Source organism: Hermetia illucens, chromosome 6 (assembly GCF_905115235.1).
Source record: "Hermetia illucens chromosome 6, iHerIll2.2.curated.20191125, whole genome shotgun sequence".
Lineage (NCBI taxonomy): Eukaryota > Metazoa > Arthropoda > Insecta > Diptera > Stratiomyidae > Hermetia > Hermetia illucens.
In genome coordinates, this window is record NC_051854.1 from 5,773,360 (window position 1) to 5,793,801 (window position 20,442).

At 42.5% G+C, this 20,442-nt stretch overlaps 1 protein-coding gene and 2 non-coding genes across 5 annotated transcripts in view; all 3 read left to right on the forward strand.

Moving 5' to 3' along the window:
- Positions 1–20,442, forward strand: part of LOC119659527 (hexosaminidase D) — a 44,038-nt gene that overhangs the window by 10,090 nt on the left and 13,506 nt on the right. Inside the window, exon 1 of one of the 3 annotated variants that reach the window (XM_038067665.1) lies at positions 6,272–6,768. The exons of the other annotated variants lie outside the window; for them this stretch is intronic. The gene's annotated coding sequence lies outside the window, so the exon portion shown is untranslated. Of the gene's footprint in view, positions 1–6,271; positions 6,769–20,442 lie in introns of those variants that run through there. 3 annotated transcript variants of the gene reach the window in all.
- Positions 6,879–6,951, forward strand: Trnak-uuu. Its single transcript has one exon. It is a non-coding gene; the product is annotated as a tRNA-Lys (tRNA).
- Positions 13,319–13,391, forward strand: Trnak-uuu. Its single transcript has one exon. It is a non-coding gene; the product is annotated as a tRNA-Lys (tRNA).

Below are 20,442 nucleotides of genomic sequence, written 5' to 3' on the forward strand. Positions count from 1 at the left end.
TCCATATTCCAACAGTTTTTCCATCGCTTGCCGCATAGAGCAAATCTAATCTGTTGTTGATTTGCATGGAGTGAAGCCTCTTTCGTATGGGACAATGATGTTGTGGGCGTATGGGGCTATCCGGCCTAGCAAAATAGCGGAGAATATCTTATAGATGGTACTCAACAACGTGATATCTCTACAATTGCTGCACTGCATGATGTCTCCCTGTTTATGTATGAGACAGATAATGTCTCTTTGCCAGTCGTCAAGCATTGATTCACCCACACCTTGAGGACAAGTTGATGAACCACTTGGTGTAATTGGTGGCCTCCATATTTAACCAATTCGGCTGTAATTCCATCGGCTTCTGGCGACTTATGATTTTTAAGCCGATAAATTGCACGGACTGTTTCTTCTATACTTGGTGGTGGCAGTATTTGTCCGTCGTCTTCAGTTGGCGGGACCTCCAACTCGCCGATGTTCTGGTTGTTCAGTACTTCATCAAAGTCCTCAACCCATTGCCCCAATATGCCCATTCTGTCGGAAATCAGATTTCCCTCTTTGTCTCAGGAGAATTAACATCGAGGTGTGTAAGGCTTCATCCTGCTGACTTGTTGGTAAAACTTGCGCGCCTGGTGCGGTTGCTCCCTGTACTTTTCTAGTTCACAGACCTGTTGGTTTTCCCAGGCTTCTTTTTTCCGTCTGTGAAATCGCTTCTCCGTTCGCCTACGCGTCGCCGAAATGTACTTCAGCTCTCTCCAGGTCTTTCTTATACTGATCAGCATATTTTATGGATCCAAGAATTTGGATCCATTTACCGCGGTCGCAGATGAAATCTTCGGCATCCGCTGAGCATTGCAGTAAGCCAGCCAGTCCCTCCGGTATCATCCAGGATGATTCACTGCCGATTCGACAGAATTTAGATAACATTTTAAGACTGCGCTTGATCACAATCATGGAGCCAACCTTCGAATCGAGGCCGATTCAAATGTTGAGGTTTATTATTTATTATTTATTATTTTTGTTAAGGGAAAGTCGCACCGCGTCCTTGAAGAACTATTGTGCCCCTTTTACTGGTTATAGTGTACCTGTTGATCATAGTATCTCAAGCAGGCCAGTAACCGTTAGGAACTTTAGTATGTTGCCCACTTCCAGAAGTTTCAGCTTTGCATCTGGTATTAAGTGTTCTCCCAGATGTATCGACCTACTTTGCACAAGTGCTGGACACTGTCCCAGGACGTGCATAGAGGTTTCGTCCTCCTCCTCACAGAACCTGCAGGCAGTGTCCGTAGATATCCCTAGCTTCCCTAGGTGGTAGTTCAGCCGACAATGACCAGTGAGAATTCCCACTATGATTCGGAGGTTCTTTTTGGTGAGGTTTAAGCAATCCTTTGTGCGCATGGGTTCGTATCCCCCAATAAGCACTCTGGACTGCTCCATCCCTGGTAGGCCCGCCCAATATAGTTCCCTCAACCGTTTTTCTTCGTTTCTTAGATTCATAGCCATGAAACCGTTTCCGATTCCACAGAAGGGTTCTGGCCCGTATAAAGGCATCCCTGCTCCCTTCTTGGCTAGTTCATCCGCTGCTTCATTGCCTTCCAGCCCAGCATGGCCTGGAACCCAAAGTATCCAGACCTTGTTGGACGAGCCGAGTGTATTCAGTTTCTCAAGGCATTCCCATACCAGTTTAGAGTTCACCTGGTTGGACCTAAGTGCCTTGATCGCTGCTTGGCTATCGGTGAGAATAGCTATGTTCTGCCCCCTGTAGTTCCTTTGCATGTTGAGGTTTACGCCTTTTGTTGCAACCATTATCGTTAGCGAGAAAAGATACTTTTCTTTCTGGAAAGAGCATTGATACACCAGTTTCGCTTACCAGCTAGGGCATCCTTGCAGCTCAATTCTACCGCGATACATACATCGCCCGAGGAGATCAAAAGCCATTGAAAACGCTAATTTTTAAGATGACAGATGGCCTATTACATCTCATCGGAGCGGCATTAACACAGGGAAAATGGATGCATTTCTGGTGTACACAAATCCCATGCCTAGTTCCGCCCACCCATTACCTAACCCTCGAAGCTTATTTTTCGGCTACCATATTTGAGGCGCTAGTTTCTCGATTGATTTGAGTTTCGTCTTCTCGCATCGAACCAAAGTGCTTATCATCTTCTACGAGTAATTTGGCAACACTATGAGGAGTTTAGCAGGTGTAAATATAAAAACCCGGTGGACTACCATTTTTAGTGATATCGCAGCGGTTGGCACCTTATCATTTTGTTCAGTCGCATGATCACGTTTGCTAACGGCGCTCAATGCGCTTTACTTGTCGGCCTATCATGGGAGTTGTCACCTGGAGAGGTCAGGCAGGATTTAGCACGGTGGGGTAATCACATCTATACTTTGTGTATCCCTTTCCGTGACCGCAGCAATTTGGTTTTTATTTTACTGAAAATAGTGCAAGGTGCATTCTCTCAAACCGTCCTCCTTTACTTAAGCTTGGCTCTAGCATGATATTTGATAACATAGCGCTGGAAACATCTATCAATATCTCAAATTAGACAAATTCCCTGTCATTGTTTTTCGATATCTGTACCTGGAGCTACCAAGGACCTCTAATCTTTATTGTCAGTAATTCTAAAATAGGGTTGGAGAGAAATGCAAGGATAACGATGGGAAAGGGATTAGAGTGGCAAAGTGGGTTGTAAATCGCGTGTTCGCATTTTGTTTAGTTGGGGAACGAATTGGGCGTGGGAGTGGCGACCTGCTTAAAGGGCTACTCTACCTGCCCTGTCGAAAAACGGTTGTCGCTTTTGTAGTAAAGGCAAGGAGAATTTGTGGGAATTGGTTTGGACTGGGCGAGACACTGAGCAACTAACGAGTTAGGGTAGCACCTTTCAAGGAATTCGATCGCGTATCTGGTCAGGATGGCGTTGATGCATGGTGTTTTGGTGGCTTCATAGAGGATCTGGTCTATCTGGTCTATACTATACTTCATACATCCTCGTTTTTTAATATGCCGGTACAATGGCGGAGAAATTGCCTTTCCTTAAGGCGCAACCTTTCTCTCTGATAAGGAGAGGTGTCGGTCCAGAAAATGAAGCCGAAACTGATTAGAGGTCGGATTAACTGCTTATAGTAGCAAACCTTGAGCTGAGCGAAAAGGACTGAGCCTTGTGGGATTTCAGCCGGATTGGTGTAAGAAGAGCGCAGTTGCTGCTGAACTTTTACTTTGTATTGCCGCCCCTCTAGAAAGTTAAACATTAGCTAGAAAGCTGAAAATTAGCTTTTATAGGTCCTAATGAGAGTGAGGGGTATCACTTAGCTTATAAACGAGTCTCTATTGCCATACGGGGACAACAATTTTCCTTTTGTTAAAAAGGCAAGCATTTGATGATCCAGGCCGGAAAGTCTATAAGGTCAATATCTATGGTAGAAAAAGAAGACGAGGTAGACCCTGCCTAAGAGGGAGCGATGGCGTAGGTCAGGACGCCAGATAGCTTTTAGGGATATCAAATTGGTGGACCTCATCGCAAAAACCGGGATGTCTGGAGTTCCTTATTAAGGCAGGCCTAGACCGGATGCCGGTTGTTGCGCCGTTGATAATGATGATGATGAAGAGATTGGTTTTCAGGGCAAGGAAGGCATACTCAACCAAATGACATGTTCGTTTGGCGAACTATGCAGAAGTCCGAGATAGTAGGGTTCTGTTGCAGTGTTCACCTATCACTAATTTGATGGTCTGCTCCAAAATTTAAGGAAGGAGAGGGTTTTCGATTTTCTTTGGGATAGCTCCACCTCGAGGAAAATGAGCGTTCAATAAGCAATAGTTGAATAATATTGGAGAGGAGGGGGCTGATGGAGACTGAGCATTTTTAAGGTTTTGTGCAAAACAAAATCTGATTAAAATCGATTTACTTTCTGTCTGTGTTTTTTGTTTGTGGTGGTGAACATTTTCAAAAATACACTGGCCTAGACAAGCTAGTATAAACGACGTACGTATCCGCGATTTCCTCTTCTCCTCTGGATTTTGCAGTTTGTTCTGGATAGATGCGACAGTTTGCCCTTTCTGGAGATAACAAACGTCCTTGGATGAATTCGCACTTTTGCTTTTGTTTTAACCTTTTTGCTGGTAACTTTAGTCCTTGGTTTGGAGTACGTTGTGCTTGTCATTGATAAACTTGGACAGCTCAACAATTTTGGCCACAAACTGGGTGAAGGGTAATTCCTCCGAATCAGGGTTCATGTCTCTATGAATCTCGGTGGAGTTACTCCTTTTATACGCTCCTTCACATTTGCCATATATTGGCCTTCCTTGTACCTTATCCTTTACTGTCTTTAACATTGGTAGAGATCTCAGAGTTGTCGAGCTTCTTCTGAATGGGTCTCTTTCTTGGTCCTGGAGTATCTCGTCCTGTTGCCCTTCTTGAATACACACGGTAGGTGTTGTTACTGTTTCTGTCTTCCAGCGATCTGCCTTCATTTCATGTTTGGTTTTGTTACCGGTGTTCTCGGTAAGCTGGTACTACGCTTGAGCACCTCCTTCCCTATACCAAATCACTGCAAGCATTATTTGCTACGGTGGCCAAGTTGTCCACCACCGAGGTACTGCCACCACCCAAAAACCGGTAGTAGCGTTCTGAGTCCTTTCACCAAAAGTTTAGTCCTTCTCACGTATTCCATGGGTGTTTTATGTTCCAGCTATCCTTCCTATAGCCATTTTGGTCCACATACCATAGTTGAGCACACACTAATCCATGCACAATCTGAAAAGAAAATGCATGAACACATATTTACACATCAATAGGTATGCCCCTATCCGCCACCTGGGGTTGCGCCTGATGAGAGATCTGGCAACTCTTCATAGGTTCGTCTGTCACACCAATTTTCTCAGAGATGGTTACTCCTCTTGCAATGCAATTTTATGAAAAGGTGGGAATTGTGAACCCTCTTGTATCCAGTGGGTAACAATGTTCTATGTTGGATTAAAGGGGGCTGATTGCATAGGAGGGGGACTATGAGAATCGAAGGAAGTCGATTGATGCACTGGCGACGATTTCAAAGCTTTGACCAAGCGTATGGAGAGTAGGGTAGTGGGCCTTGTTGAAATGGTTAGCAAGGGCGTTTGCTTTTTCGGGAGGTGATGACCTGACGTTGGCAGCTTTTGCCAAGTGAAGGAGATATTCACCTAATCTCCTTGTGTGCGTTTGAGTTTAGCACGATATTGGGGATTAGGGAGGTGATTAGCATATCGGGTCAAGATCCTTCCACGGATTGAGGTATCGAGATCATTGATCTCGTTCTTAAGGAATGAGTACCACGGGGAATAGCTATTCTTAATAGTCTCGGCTATAAGGTTTTCCTGTGGTGGATGTTGGGACAGAGATAAACTTGGAAAATTTAATATGAATCCGTCATTTATCATCTAAATTGCTTCAGTAAATTCACGAACCGCACGGTCAATGGCATCGTTAGAAACTCTCTGATTCAGTAATAGTTAAAGCAGGGGCAACCTGACGTTCAGGTTGCCAGCCAGTTGGTGTTCCTGAAATCCAGAGCTTTTAGCTGCGGTAGACGAAAACCAAGCAACCAAATAAAAGGCTTTTTGTGTTCACAACGTGAAATGTTAGTTCACAAGGCAATTTCCATCTCTTCTGTGAGGATGTTTGCCTGCTAGTCGTTGCGAATAAGGATCTCCCACAGGACTAACCCTTTACGATTGCTTTCCTAGTTAAAGTGGGACAAGATTGATAATATGCGATAAAAAGTAGCATAACCTGAAGAAGGTTAAGGTTAACACTCAAGATATACGTATGTAATTGTTCCTATTCATTTACTCAAAATAGTCCTTCAAACCTCATCTTTCTACAACGATCATAACTACCACTTTCCGGCCTCTCTCATCATCACTGTCACTGGGAAGGATAAACGTGTTTATTGGTAATTTTGCAAAGGTGAACTCCTTAATTTGCTTTTATTAACCTAGAATAGATGAACATGATTATCTTATTCAATGTACACAATCTGTTGCGTTGGTTTCTTGTTGATGAGCGCTTTCGAATTTTCTACAATAACTCTCAAAGCGCTTTCCAGCCACAAAGGATGCTTCCATCCATCGCCTGTGTGGATACTTCTTAAAGTCAGTGTATCTGTACAAAACACAACGGTTGTTTGGATACATCAGGCAGATCTGTAGGAAGCATGGGAGCTTTCATGAACATTATACCCATTCGATAGGACATATCCTCGTGTACGGAGGCTGAACGCGCGTACTACATCTCAACGTCCATACGTACTACACAACAGACTATAAAATCTAACTGCCAGGCTGAGTGGGCTCGTATCCTGAGGATGCATCGTGAGAGCACATTCCTCTTGTAGGAAGCGCTGCGAAACGTGGCCAGTGCAATTCTATTGAGTGAAAGTGAAGAACTCCACGCGCGCGGACGAAACTTTTACTTCCTATTGCGGAACTTTAAAAACTTGCTGTCGGCCGTACCGGGAGCCTGAGGTATTCATAGTCGTGTTGCGACAACCACTGCAGTGTGCATTCTGTTCACGTGGAGTTTGGCAACTTTTTCGGGTTCTTTATGGAGTTGGTGATGTTCCTTTGGGATGCTGCGGTATCATGTGTGATATAATATTTAAAAATCTCAGCTCACATGTGTACATAAATTTTTAATTCGCCTGTGATGGTGTGTTGACTCTTTAAGTGCCAATTAAAAATTAATTAAGGAAGAGCATGATTTAGTGTTGGAAACCAGAATTAATTTGAAAATATCCGCAAAGGTTAGTGGTTTGTTGTTAGTTGCGATAGTGGTTTGCTGGCGAGAGTAAAGGCTAATCGTACTGTTTTGGGCCAGAATTTTTTCACTGGCGATAGTGAGAGAGTTCTCGCAGCCCGGGTAGCTCAGTCGGTAGAGCGTTGGACTTTTAATCCAACGGTCCAGGGTTCAAGTCCCTGCTCGGGCGGTGAAGATCTTTTTAGTAGATTTAGAAAAATCTAATTAAAATGATAAGAATAACAAATTTAATCTTAGAATTTGAATATATGATGGGGGAAGTCTATTGCTCGCGTATGAACTAACTTAATGTACATAAAGCTGTGGTCTACATAGATGCAAGATAGTCTCTGAATAGATTGTAATTCGCAGATAGAATTGGCAAAATAGATAATTCGCGGTCTATGTAAGTGTCTAAATCATGTAGTCGAAGATTTTTTGATCACGTCATTTAGTAATATTGTGTGGTCTTTTGAAACTTTAAATTCAACTTTAAATATTTGGTCTATAAGAGCATCAGATTTGCCTCCCCCCTTAGAGGTTTTTCGAAGTCCCTTTATATTTTTTCTTGCAAAAAAATAACTTACAAAGGTGGCAATGAGTTTTATATCTTCCCTTCATCTGAACTTTCTGAGTAAGGAGCTGCTGGTAATTGTACGAAGATTTTTCTCCATAAAATCTTCTATCTGTAATAACTGTATCTGTGGAAAAATTCTTCCAGTTCTTCTACATATACAAATGACTACAGTCAATGAGCGAATTCTACCATTTTTTGTATTCATCATTTTTTCAAGATAGCTAAGGAAAAAGTAGAAAACCTTACGTTATTACATTAAAGAATGGTTCCCGAAATACGATATATGTTACTAAAATAAAATTCAGCCTCCAACGGAAAAATCATGCAATAGTTTTCATGTAAAACGTTGGCTAATAAACCTAGATTGCCATTGGACTTAGCAGTGATTAGGGAGCATGCTTGTCACATTCTCTTGTAACATTTATCTAGCAATTTCGGTTGCTTATTCTGTGACGTCAGTGATGCAGTCATTTGACATACATTTTTTCGAGCAATTAATAAGGTCCCTATTCTCTTCAGTTTCTTGAAGGTTCTTTAAAATAATCATCGGTTTAGAAAACTTTATTATATATCCTGATGATACTATCGACTTCAAACGGTGACATCTAACCTTTTAGGTCCTTTTATTGTATTAAATCCAAATTTTCCATGAAGAAGCACTCGGAACTGCCCTCTGCTCATGCTTCTCCCCAGACATTCACTTTTATATGGAGTTCGACGGAGCGCTAAGTGATGTATCTACTCCTTGGTAACCAGGTGCGCGTAACCTGAACCATCGTTCAGAAAATCGCGTCATACTCTCCACTGGCAGTGATCTTTGTTCTCAGCTCCTTAAACAGGACCTTACCGTAAACAGGAATGTGCAGCTAGTTGAGTGGCCTGATCTCTTAAACGTATTTTAATCATGTGAGGCTAACATGGACTGGAAAGTTTGGCTTTGGATTCACCCAAGAGCTAATGCCACAATCGTAGCTGAAAGAGAAATAGAAATACCGTTCATTTCATCTTGTGAACCAGGCTGTATTTCGCCTTTGCCTTCCTTTGGATCAAAAGGTGCAAGTAGCAGTAGATAGGCCACACATTAAGAAAGGAAGGCAGCTCCATTGCTAGATATGCCATGCAGTTAAATCCCACTACCCATGGATTATGTTAGTGTAGTTTAGTGGGGGGAGCCGCAGCTCCAAACACTCAGACCTTTGCGAGGCCCATTGTACTACCCCCGAAGATCGCCTGTTCATCGATCTCTCGCCCACGGCGTTCGCAAGCTTCCGTGAATCTGAGAAGATTCTCCAAAGCCAAGTATTTTCGAAATGCAGAGCCGTCTTTTCTTCCTTTTCGCATTGGCTGCATATGGCCGAGACCACCACTCCAATCTTTTCCATGTGGTACTTTAAGGGGCAGTTTCCCGTTAAAAGCCCTACTAGGGTTTTCATGTCCCACTTCTTAAGGGACAACAAAAATGTCGCTCTAGTGGCCTCGGGTTCCTTCACAAATATTTTCGCACCAGACGTACAGTAATGGGGAAAGAGTGTAGGATAGTCGGTAAGACTTGGGGAGCTGAAACACATTTGCGGAAATCGGCAAAGGTGGTGTTTAAGTTCCTATTTGTGAAACGAAGGGTCCACGCACTCTTTTTATCTGCTTTGAGGAGGGGAAGTAATCTGGTAGCATACAATTTCCAATAAGTAATTTTGTCGGGTCACTTAATCCGTATGGATGAGGATGATCCAGCTCGCAAAGTCTATAAGGGTAATATCTATGGTAGAAAAAGAAAACGAGGCAGACTCTGCCTGAAATGGAGCGATGGCGTAGGTCAGGGCGCCAGACAGCTTTTTGGGATATCGAATTGGTGGACCTCGGCGCAAAACCGGGATGTCTGGAGTTCCTCATTAAGTCAGGCCTAGACCGGATACTATTGTTGCGCCGTTGATGATGATCATGAATTTCTTTAGCGTAAGGGCCAGATACTTAGGGACTTGCTTGCATGGCATAGTCAGTAACAATTAATCCAAGATGGGCGGTTTCAAATCTTAAGGACTACTGCAGAAATTTTAAAAGGTCGATATTTTTCTGCTGAAAAAATGCCTTTAAGAGTGGCATATTCAAAGACTCAAGTGGAGAAAATATCTAAATGCTTGTATTTTGAATTTTGGCGCAACCTCCCTCAGTATGATGCGAACATACCGAAAATTTGAAATGCCTTTCTCCCGAAACTACATTTTTCAAGTTGTACAAATGTTAAAATGCGCCGTTTTTACAAATATTAACATCTCGCAAAAATCCTTTGTTCTTCTCTAGCTATGTGTATGTAAAAGCTAAAAAAATGTTCACTGTAAATTAAAAATTCGGTCGCATGTTCCTCAAAAAAGAAAGCTTCAATCGAAGGAAAGCTGTATAGCCATCATTTCCTTTTATATTACTTTCAAAAAAAAATATTTTTACGGTTTATCTTATGTGCAATTAAGGATTGGATCCTTTATCAGATTATAATTTACCAAAATACGCTTATTTATTAAGCCGCTACTGTGGCCTAACTTTTTAACTTGAATGAAGTGACGTATCACAACTGGTGTTCGACGCATTAACGAATGTCACAATTCCAAAATCTACCACACTGTGGCCCGTGCTATGGACCTTCGTGGTTCTGAATGTTGAGCGACTGTAAAAGACAACGAACCGCGCCTCGTCGTAATGGGGACAAAGATGTTACCTTGGACTAGTGGCTTAACATGACTACATTTGAAATGGGGCATTCGTGATTGATATGGGGTTGCACCGTTCATGGAAAATTTCGGGACAGGCGTCTTTGATGGTTTGGACATGTAATTCGCGCTGACGAAAACTTAGTTGCTGAAATTGGACTAAACATCGGAAACGACCAAGAGGCCCACCAATGTAATGTTGATTTGACGCGCTAGGTGGTGATTTGAGAGTTTCCCGACTCCACCCAGATCAGACCGATGAAAATAACGCAACCAATCAAGATGAGCTGATCCCACCACTGAACGGGACTGTACTTGGGACTCAGTTTCGCATACTGCACTGCAATCGAATTGAAAGAATCTTGTGAAACACTGCGCTAATGGAGGAAAGTGACTTTGAAGAGGATTTAAATATTCCCCTTGCTAATCTAGGATTAGGATAGAAACAAAAAGAACTGTTTTAACTTCTGGATCAGATAGACAATGTAGGGGTCCTTGATTTTTCTATGAAATAGCAGAAATTTTGTTCAATTGAATGACAATAACGAATCCGGAGTTGTAGATACGGGTCTTCCATGTAGAGACAATTAATTTTACTAATCAGTTGCTTAGTTGAGCTGAGCAGAACTATTTATCAACGGCCTCTAGTTGCCTGTCCTAAAACTACCGAGTCGAGTTGCTCTTTGCAACCCTTTGACCCAGCTCTGCACCCCTTCGTCTTCTCGGACAGAATGTTGTTGGTCTCGAGGTGCGCATTGACCTTTCCACTAATAATGGACGTTATAAATTTGTAGTGGGTTGGTATACAAGTAATCGGTCTTGTATCCACGGCGTCCTGAACCGTGGACTTTTTAGGGACAAGGTAGGTAATTCCCGCAGTGAGGAAGGGTGGAAATTCCACCGGATTTATACTATTATATGTGCTAACCGGCTGTATACTGGTAAATTTTTTATACTAGAAATTCTGCACTCGATCTGAGACCAGGTCCCCTCTAGTTCTTCGAGATGTTTATGGCTCGTTGAACCTATTCTTCGGTAGCATCCGCGAAATTTATGCCAAGGGTAGCGGCATGGCGGTTTCCTACGGCGGTGATCCACTCAGCATGCTGGGCGGGTAACCCCCAAAGGCCACCCCAATACTCTTTCGCTTCCACCACCGAAAACTGTACTGCCTGGACGCCGTCGTAACCGATTGCATGACAGAAAGTTTCTGCTTTAGTGTGTCCAGAATTTCAACTACGGGTATCTCACGGGGGCTGGCATAGTTCAGGTAAACCCCCTGCACTTTATTTCTCATTTGCCTGCTGGCATTGCCAGTGCTGATCTGAATCAGTCTAGCAATGTCCTGCCTTAGTGAGTCCCGCCGACGCTCTAGACGAATTTTCCATGGTGGATCTCTTCGGTCACTCAAGCCAATAACACCAAAGCGAATCTTCTGACTGTGCAATTTGGTAGTCGTAACTGCACCACAATACACATGTGATTGTATGCAGTTGCAGCAACAACATATCAGCACGCAGCTGAGATGCAATCTCATCATTGATTTGAGATAAAATTCCTGGAGATGCATAGAGCCTGGGAATATCTGGTCTGATGAAGAGGTTCATTTCCTCAGTCCGCTTCATCTGCTGCCTACGCGAACCTGCTGTCCATCATGGGAGCCTGACCCAGTCACCAAGTCCGACGACTCCTACCGGTTATCCATACTGAGCCTCAAATTTCTCCTTCTCATTTTTAGGTTTTGCATTTTGTACCTAACTGCCAGGTATGGTGATAGCTTCCTCAGTGAGTTGTCTACAAGACTGCAAAGTTCCTGTATTTTCCTCACTTACCCCCTGAGATGCTGCGGTGGCGTGCATCCATTCAAACTGAACCTATCTATCCCTTCTCTTTTCACAACCGGGCTAGAGACAGGTTACGGCGTTTTTTAATTTTTTGTGGATTAACGAAGTTGAACAAGTCTTCGTAAGGACACGGACCATGGTTTCCTGCGTTGTCTATTTTAGTAGCGAGTTCTACATTGTTGCTTCAGTGGACGCTGTTAGTGTTGGCGCTTTTGTTCAAATGAAGGCCTACCTCGTGCCACCTCAAGCTTGCGTTCTACGTATTTCACTGAATCCTTTAATCCGCTTACCAATCTGATCTTCGAAATTCCAGCTAATCATTATCATATTAAGTAAACCCATCTGGACCTAAAGAATTCAATTGTGGAGTGCAACGCAAATTTCTAAGATTAAATTGCTGCAGTAGACGCAATCAAAGATCCTTGAGAGAAGAGCATAGGCATCTTGGTTCATCAAAAGCAGTGGTTTACATCGTGATTTAAGTATAATAAATATTCGCCTCGTAGATGGCGAAATCATCATCAGCAACGGCGCAACAACCGGTATCCGTTCTAGGCCTGCCCTAATAAGGAACTCCAGACATCCCGGTTTTGCCCCGAGGTCCACCAATTCGATGTCCCTAAAAGCTGTCTGGCGTCCTCACCTACGCCATCGCTCCATCTTAGGCAGGGTCTGCCTCGTCTTCTCTTTCTACCATAGATATTGACCTTATAGACTTTCCGGGTGGGATCATCCTCATCCATACGGATTAAGTGACCCGCCCACCGTGACCTATTGAGCCAGATTTTATCCACAACCGGACGGTCATGGTATCGCTCATAGATTTCATCATCGTGTAGGCTACGGAATCGTTCATCCTCATGTAGGGGGCCAAAAATTCTTCGGAGGATTCTTCTCTCGAAAGCGGCCAAGAGTTCGCAATTTTTGCTTGCTAAGAACCCAAGTTTCCGAGGAATACATGAGGACTGGCAAGATCATAGTCTCGTACAGTAAGAGATAGCGAAATATTTATCTTAATTTAAAAATATTGGGAAAAATCACGCAAATATTCTTGGCAAAAAATAGCTCTGAAAAAGAAGATACATTAATAAACGTAATGTTTCGACCAAAAGTAGCGCCTACTTCAAGTAAATACAGGCACACACGCATATATCTCTGTTTATTATAAGTATCTCTCAAAAATATGAAAAGATTGTGTTCTAAAGTATTCATGGGCAAATTATTCCCTTTCGTGAATACATCTTTTACGCTATCTACTCACAGATATGATTGCATTAACAATACTTTTAATTAGATTATTTTAGGTTGCCATATATGTATCTACATTGTCATTTTAGTCTATTATTACCTAAAAATATGGTTGAACACGTTGAATTTCAAGAATCTTTCTTTTCAAAAATGACCGCCTCTATTCTAAACTCCCTGGTTTTCGTTGCCCGGGTAGCTCAGTCGGTAGAGCGTTGGACTTTTAATCCAACGGTCCAGGGTTCAAGTCCCTGCTCGGGCGGTCAGATTTTTTCTTATTTCCTCTATTTTAATCCCACGGAAAAGATACTTTCTAAATTCTCATAACAGAAGTACATTTAACATTCTGTTAATTAAATTTTTGGAATATGTCTCCAAAATATATATTAGAAGAGCTTCAAAATCTCCCTCTTTGTCTGCAGCAGATGCGGAACGCTTAGTATTAGAAATATGGAATTCCGTAGATGCAGACTATTAATTATATGGTGAGCATAGTACGAAAGATACATATCTAATGCAGTACTTAATCGGTAGCAAATTTATGTGCATAAGGTTGCCACACGCTTTGAAGCTTTCAAGGGATATGAGGGCAAGAAGATATTCATAATTTCATAGGGATTGCTTACAGAGTTTCAAGGAAAACAGGACTAGGCTGTACATAAAGCTACTTGTGAATATCGAGGACATTATTTATTATAGATAGGAGGTGAGAAGCCCAGTATTACGCACTATAAAAAGCAGATGCTACAGCCCTATTAAATGTTGATTAAAATCATAAGATTCTAAAAGTATCTCTAACTCAGCACCAGCTTGAAATAATCGCAACTAAAGAACGTTATCAAAGTGACAAACATATTAATTCATCACCCGCCACCTTCCCTAAACTACCACACTAAGCCACACTAAATTTAATCATTTATGCAAATCAGGACTCCTGGAATTACCTTTACAACCGCCGTACCATTTTCAAAACATTGTAATCATAATCTGGCCAACCGTCACTCATGAAAACATCTCCAACCTGATCCTATGTAACGGATTTCATGACAAATATCCTTCAGAATTCGTCCTGACTGTAATTATATGCGTGAATGCTCTGTATCTCGACATTGAGGCAAGCACAGAAATACGAATATGCATTTTAATGAAAACAGCGAGAAATATGTAACTAAAAACTTAGAAGGATAATGAGAGCTGTATGTACATTTTCCACAAGGGAGCTGGAAGGATTTTGTGGTTGATTTAGTTGAAGGGCGGAATTGCATAGGATCTACTATTGTTGCTGGATGTTTGCATAGTTGTTTCTAGTTTTCACCATTTTTCATATTTAGACGTTGGCCGTCAGGAATAGGGCGCAAGATTACAGAATTTTTGTAAAATATGAGAATATCCTTGCTTGGGGTTTGGGGTTTTTTATACATACATTTATATAGTTAATATTGTTGGATTCAATTTGGGAACTATTGAAAAATTTAAATCTTGTAACTTAGAAAGATCACCAAGTCATGAATCATGCAATTACCCACTCTTGGATGACCTCTAATGAAGACAAAATCTGAAGAAATTAGCTCAAAAAAAAGGATTCTATGATTGATTGTTATAAACAGGACACACATGAAACGAACCATTCTCGATACTTTATTCAAGAGGGAGGTGGATTCGTCACCATTCATATGGTTCCAGGCCTGACGAGGAGGCCTGAAAAGGGAGGGATTCACCCTGGTTCCGAGGTTTCCTCGAGGGCCCGAAATAGAAATTTCAACAAAAAAGGATAGTATGGAAACCCGCATAACCTTCGTCGTAGACCTGTATAATTTTGACTCCGAGATCGATATTTTCGCATAATTTTTCACTCTGGGTTTGGATTTTCTCTCTGCGGCTCTGTGTGCTTAACATGCTCATTTGTACACAAATATTACCTAATACCAAATGGGTGACATAGCGCCATCATTGACTTTGTCCTACAAAATATTCCAGTTTCCTCCACGACTTTCTGAGAAGCTTGCACTATTCTTCCAACATTCTGCGTCATGTTTCTCTGGGGCGACCCAATCGTCAGTTATCTTGAAATAGTGAATTCCATTGCAGGACGTACCTAGCAATGGAGAAGTCGTCTTTTCTTAATTTGTGGCCCAGCAATGCAGTCTATTGGTTTACTGTATGCCCTACCAAAGTTCACCTTAAGGAATTGTATGACTAATGTTCATTCGTTTGTAGAATGTAGGGCATTCACAGTCTTTCTTATATTATTTTTTTCCTATTTTGGTTTTTAGTCTCATTGAAACTTCAGTTCCAACATCATCATAGTTCATGTTGTGCAAATGATAAACTTACAATGAAAAAATGAACCCAACCAAGTTCGAGATGCTGATACTCAACCGACTCGAACATGGCACCGTCAAGTGAATAGTCTCTTCTTATTTGCCGAGCTCAGGGAATATGCATTTAATTGAGTGATTCTCCAAAGGTTATCCCCCTCAGGTTCTTCATCTCTCTTGTATCCACAAGAGGGCCTGTGGATTATATGGAAAGTAGCCAGTCCGCACATTCCCTTCCGTTTGTGTTGTTTCCATGGAGACCAAATTATTTAATGGTATTAGTTAATATTCGGATTTAATAAATATGCTTGTTTAATCCGTACCAGAAGACGTGTAAGATCTATAATATTAATTTACCACTAATGATCAGGGCACCTTTGCCTAAGTAGATCTTTGTGTACTGAGACCCAGTGAAAGGTTCTCATCCCCACATCTCAAACAGAATAGCTTTCTTAACTGTCTTCCTTTCAGCCGGATTTAATTTTGCCTCCGGGTCCTCGTTGAGCACCGCTGCAATTTCCAGGGGAACAAGTTTTTCTTAAAAGATCCCCCAGGAGTCGTCAATTCACTAGGTTTTACCTCCGGCTAATCTTTGCCGCTCTGTTTTCTGAAAACAGCTTTCGAAGTGTGACCCACTGCTATTGGTGTTTCTGACTTCGACAGCTCACTTTTTTATGTATTTAGAGTTTCACCACCTCCAGTTTTAAACGGGGATCACATCCTCAAATTTATCTTTCTGTAGACTGCACTCTATGTGCGTTAACTGAGATCTGCAATACTTTTCCCCAAACTTTGGTCTCATAGAGCAAGATCGAGCTTACCACCCTGGTTGGTAGAATCCTAGGAGTATACCATGACCCTTCCATGTTCGACATACCCTTGCTAGGGCCATACTTGCAGTGGATGCTTTGTCGCAAACAGACTGCACTATTACTTATAACTGAGCTTCGCGTCTATCATCACTCTCAAATATTTCATAGTTGGCTTGGAAATGATGATATGATTCCCAATCTGAATGCAGGCATAATTAATTTTAGGGCGCTTGGTGATGGGGATCGCTTTCGTTTTTGCCTCCGCAAGTGTTAGACCAGAACTCTCTCTCAATAGCACTGATTGCTTCGCTAGAGTATAACTCAAAATTTTCGAGAAGCTTTCGAGAACCCATGTCGTCTCCGTAACTCACCAGTGGTTGCCTCCGAAACCAGAAGATTAAGTATTTGATGTTTCACAACAATGGGTCCAATACGGTGTGACACCTGTGGAGACAACGTAGTCCTGAGGTCCATAATTGGTGTCATATCAGAGCTTCCTTTCTTGTAAGCAATTATCGACAATAGTAGCGAAGTACGTGGAAATACCAATCTTCATGATGCATTTCTGCAAGTCTCTCGTCCAAGATCGCCACTACGCAATATTCTCTGGTACTACCTTCACGTGAGTTGCATTTTTGGCAAAGCTAGTAACTAATTTAATGGCATAAATGGTTAATCTGGCTCTACGGAACCCATACTGTCGATCTGAAAGGTCTTGATTCTAAGCAACCCGTAGTAATTATTGTATGTACATTACCCGAATCTGTAGAAGAATGATTCACTTGGATGCGATCTGCGGAGATCCCCGGAATCGTTCCACTACAATTATATAGACGCTACTCCACGGGCTTACGTCCGCTTCCGGGAAGAGCTACTTAACCCTGATGAATTCTACCCACCACGCTCTAAGCCATTTGTCCGGCTCTGTGGTAGACTGATCGAAGGGTAGTTACATCACTATTTCACCAATAGTTGGGCCTTCTAATCGGGAATATGCGTCTCCTACTCATTGACGCATCCAATACTTTGGCGATACACACGGTGCCTATTTTGCAAACTGGAATGGGAGAATTATGTTGTAGTCGGAGATATGTGTGAACATAATGTCATGGGGGATGCGTTCGAAAATTTTCAAGCAAGTGTTGAGGAGTGAGATTTGGCGGTATCTCGCTCGGGGAGACGAATAGTTGTTATTTCCTCCATGGTATGGGCAAATGTATTGATAGGAGGCATAGGTTGAAGAGTTTGGATAGGAAAGGGCGAAGGTTTTATTGGATGAGATTAGAACCAGTTGATTTTTTGTTATTTCGGGAGAGGATGCTGGATTCGCCTGTAAGGGGCGTGGCGGCATGTATGAGGGAGCAGTGGGGAGTTGTGAGCTCAGATTTAAGGATATTAAACTAGGATGCGTATCTGTGTCGGAACGCGGCTGTTTGTTTGATAAGGTGGACGAAATGGGATGGGAAGGTAGTCAGGTCCTGATAATTTAGCGGCTGAAAGGGATAGTTTCGTAGCACTTTCGTGAATTTTTGCACGGCGGAATCGATTTCTGAAGGAGAAAGGGAATGGGTGGATAGCCGACAGGTTATCAGCTAGGTTGCGGTTTACAAGTTGGCAATTAGTATGAGGCTAGTTGGGAAGGAGTTTGCGTGGAATTTTGGAGAAGCGATCAGAGGTGTTAATGTCCAGGACGACATCGTCATGGTCACTCAGGCCTGGGTTGGATGGTAGGTCTTGTGGGAAGATTGGGGGGTTGGCCTGAGTAGGTGGCTGTTGATAAGGAATAGGCTGGGGGAGGAGGTGGTGGCTCAGTTGAAGAGGGTGGGAGCACTGGGGGTACCAGTTGGCTAACCTATTGCCATTGATGATTATGGAGGTGTTATATCATATCTTGCGTTTGGCATATAGATCACCACTTAGTACGAGGGAGAAACGTTTATTCTTGCTATTTGAGAGGGATTTGGGATGTCCTGCTTGGTTGAAAATATCGACTGGGTGAAAGGATTGATCGGAACAGTAGAGACTAACTAGGAATATAATAGAAGAGTAGGTGGTGATGGAGACGACTGTTAGTTCGAGGGATGAAGCAATTGCGATTGGGATGAAGAGAATATGGCCGTTCCTCGGCCTTGGGGGTCAATACCGTGAGAGCCAAAAGGGGTATAGTTGGAGGTGGAAAATCTAAGTTAGGATTTAGTTTGGATTCGGTGAGAAGGAAGTTTTGTGGATGTTAAGGAAGTTGGACAATTCATGACGTTTCTGTCAACTAATTACTGAATTGACGTTCAGCAAAATCACTTTAGTTGACATTACTAGAAAACACTTGACAGAGGAAGGAGAGGAGAACTACCGTCTCGGCGAGGAAAGGGGAATTATATGTGAGGAGTAAGGTTGTGAGTTGCGAGACTAATTGAGCGGTGGAGGTGTTGAATAGCGTGTTGATCTCAGAGTCAAGGTCAAGTGTAGATTGTGGGCGGGTGGCATTTCTAGCCTAGGAGAATGATTGGGATTGTTCTGTGTTATGGGTAGATTTTGGTTGGGGGCGGCTTCGGTGAGGTTTTGTGCCAAAGGCAGAATGTGTTTGCGACGCGGGTCTGCACAAACATCAGGCAGATGTTGTAGCTCGCCGGATATGTGTTACCTCCGTCGTTGAAGCAGGAGGGATTTCCCTCCTGTTTGGGCTATGCAAGGGCCGTGGGGGACGTTGCATTTAACCCAACGTTGACAGTTCAGACACAGCGTTATTTCTTGGAGCTGCACTACCTTTGACAATGCAATGGAACATCGTTCTGATTTTCGTGAAAGAGGATTGTTGGAATAGGGGTTAGAGGGGTTTTGAATTTCGGCGTGACGAGTGCGTTTCTTATTGTTCAGTATTTCCACCGGGGAATGTGTGAAAATTAGTCCACGCAGGACTAGATTGACGGGTTTTAGGAAAGACGGGGTGAAGATGAAGAAGAGTTACCTTCTCACAGAATTACTTTGGCGGATTCATATTCTTCCTGGGATGTGACGCGGACCTGGGCGGAATGAATAGAAGTTTTTTTTAGCGTGATGTTGTTGGAGGTTGAGGATAGGGTCTTGTCAGTTGCCGCGGGGTCTGCTCGGATAATGAAAGGAGGACATTTTTTCTGACTCAGTTGATTTTGGTTTCGATGGCTGATTGAGCAGCTCAAATGCTTCTTGTGGATGTTTTCTTCGCGGGATGTACAGAAGGCTGATAAGTTGGGGCGGTAGTGTTGTTTGTAGCCGTTGTTGTTGAAATTGCCGGTGGGACGTTACACCACATCCAAATTCCTTGGGACGGCAGTTGGGGCATCTCGGTAACGCTGAACGCTGGTTTTCTTCCTTTTCGTGAACCCTCTTTTTACTCTGTCAATCCACGAGTATATGGTTGGGTGTCCCTGCGTTGAAGGAGTAATTGTAGAGCTCTCCTTTGATTCTTTGGCATCTTCCTGTGATTTATTGTATAGAAGAAGAAACTGAGTATACCCGCCCCTCCTTACTTGGGGGAGTTTTCTGAACTGTCATTTCTAAGCAACGACAGTTTCTTCTGAGACGCCGAAAACTGCTCCTAGTGATGTATATTGTTACATTGCTTCAAATGCAAACCCTCATCTATGCGTTGTTTTAGCTTTGGGTCAGACAAGTGTGGTTCCTTTTAGAATTGCGTCAGACAATATTCCCCTTTGTTGTTAGTATCGTCGAGAACAAGTTATGCTAACACCAATCATTAACTCTTCGAATTAAAAGTCAGCATCACATCAAGCAATCCTATTAGCACACCTTTCAAATGATTCCAATTATCGCGGCTCCGCAATCATTGAATTCCGATAAATAATTCAATAGTGCCGACCAGGCATCAAAACCAATTTGGGTGGTATTTCATTAATGTTTAATCTACATGATTCGCTATCCTAACAACATTCGTTTTCATCCTATGCAGTCGCCATTACCATCGTCATCGCCGTCGTCATAGAATCCTGGAAACTGATTATCGCCGTTATCAGCAATTCAATTTCTCTTCCCATCGCTTCCTCCAGAAGAAATATGCCTGAATATGCCACTCACCTAAAGTCCAAGTCGTAATTTTTCGGAGGAAAAGCTACTATGCCAGTTTTTGTTATTACGTTCACATATAATTTATTATTGTTCGTATTTGATGGACCGACAGTTAAGAAGA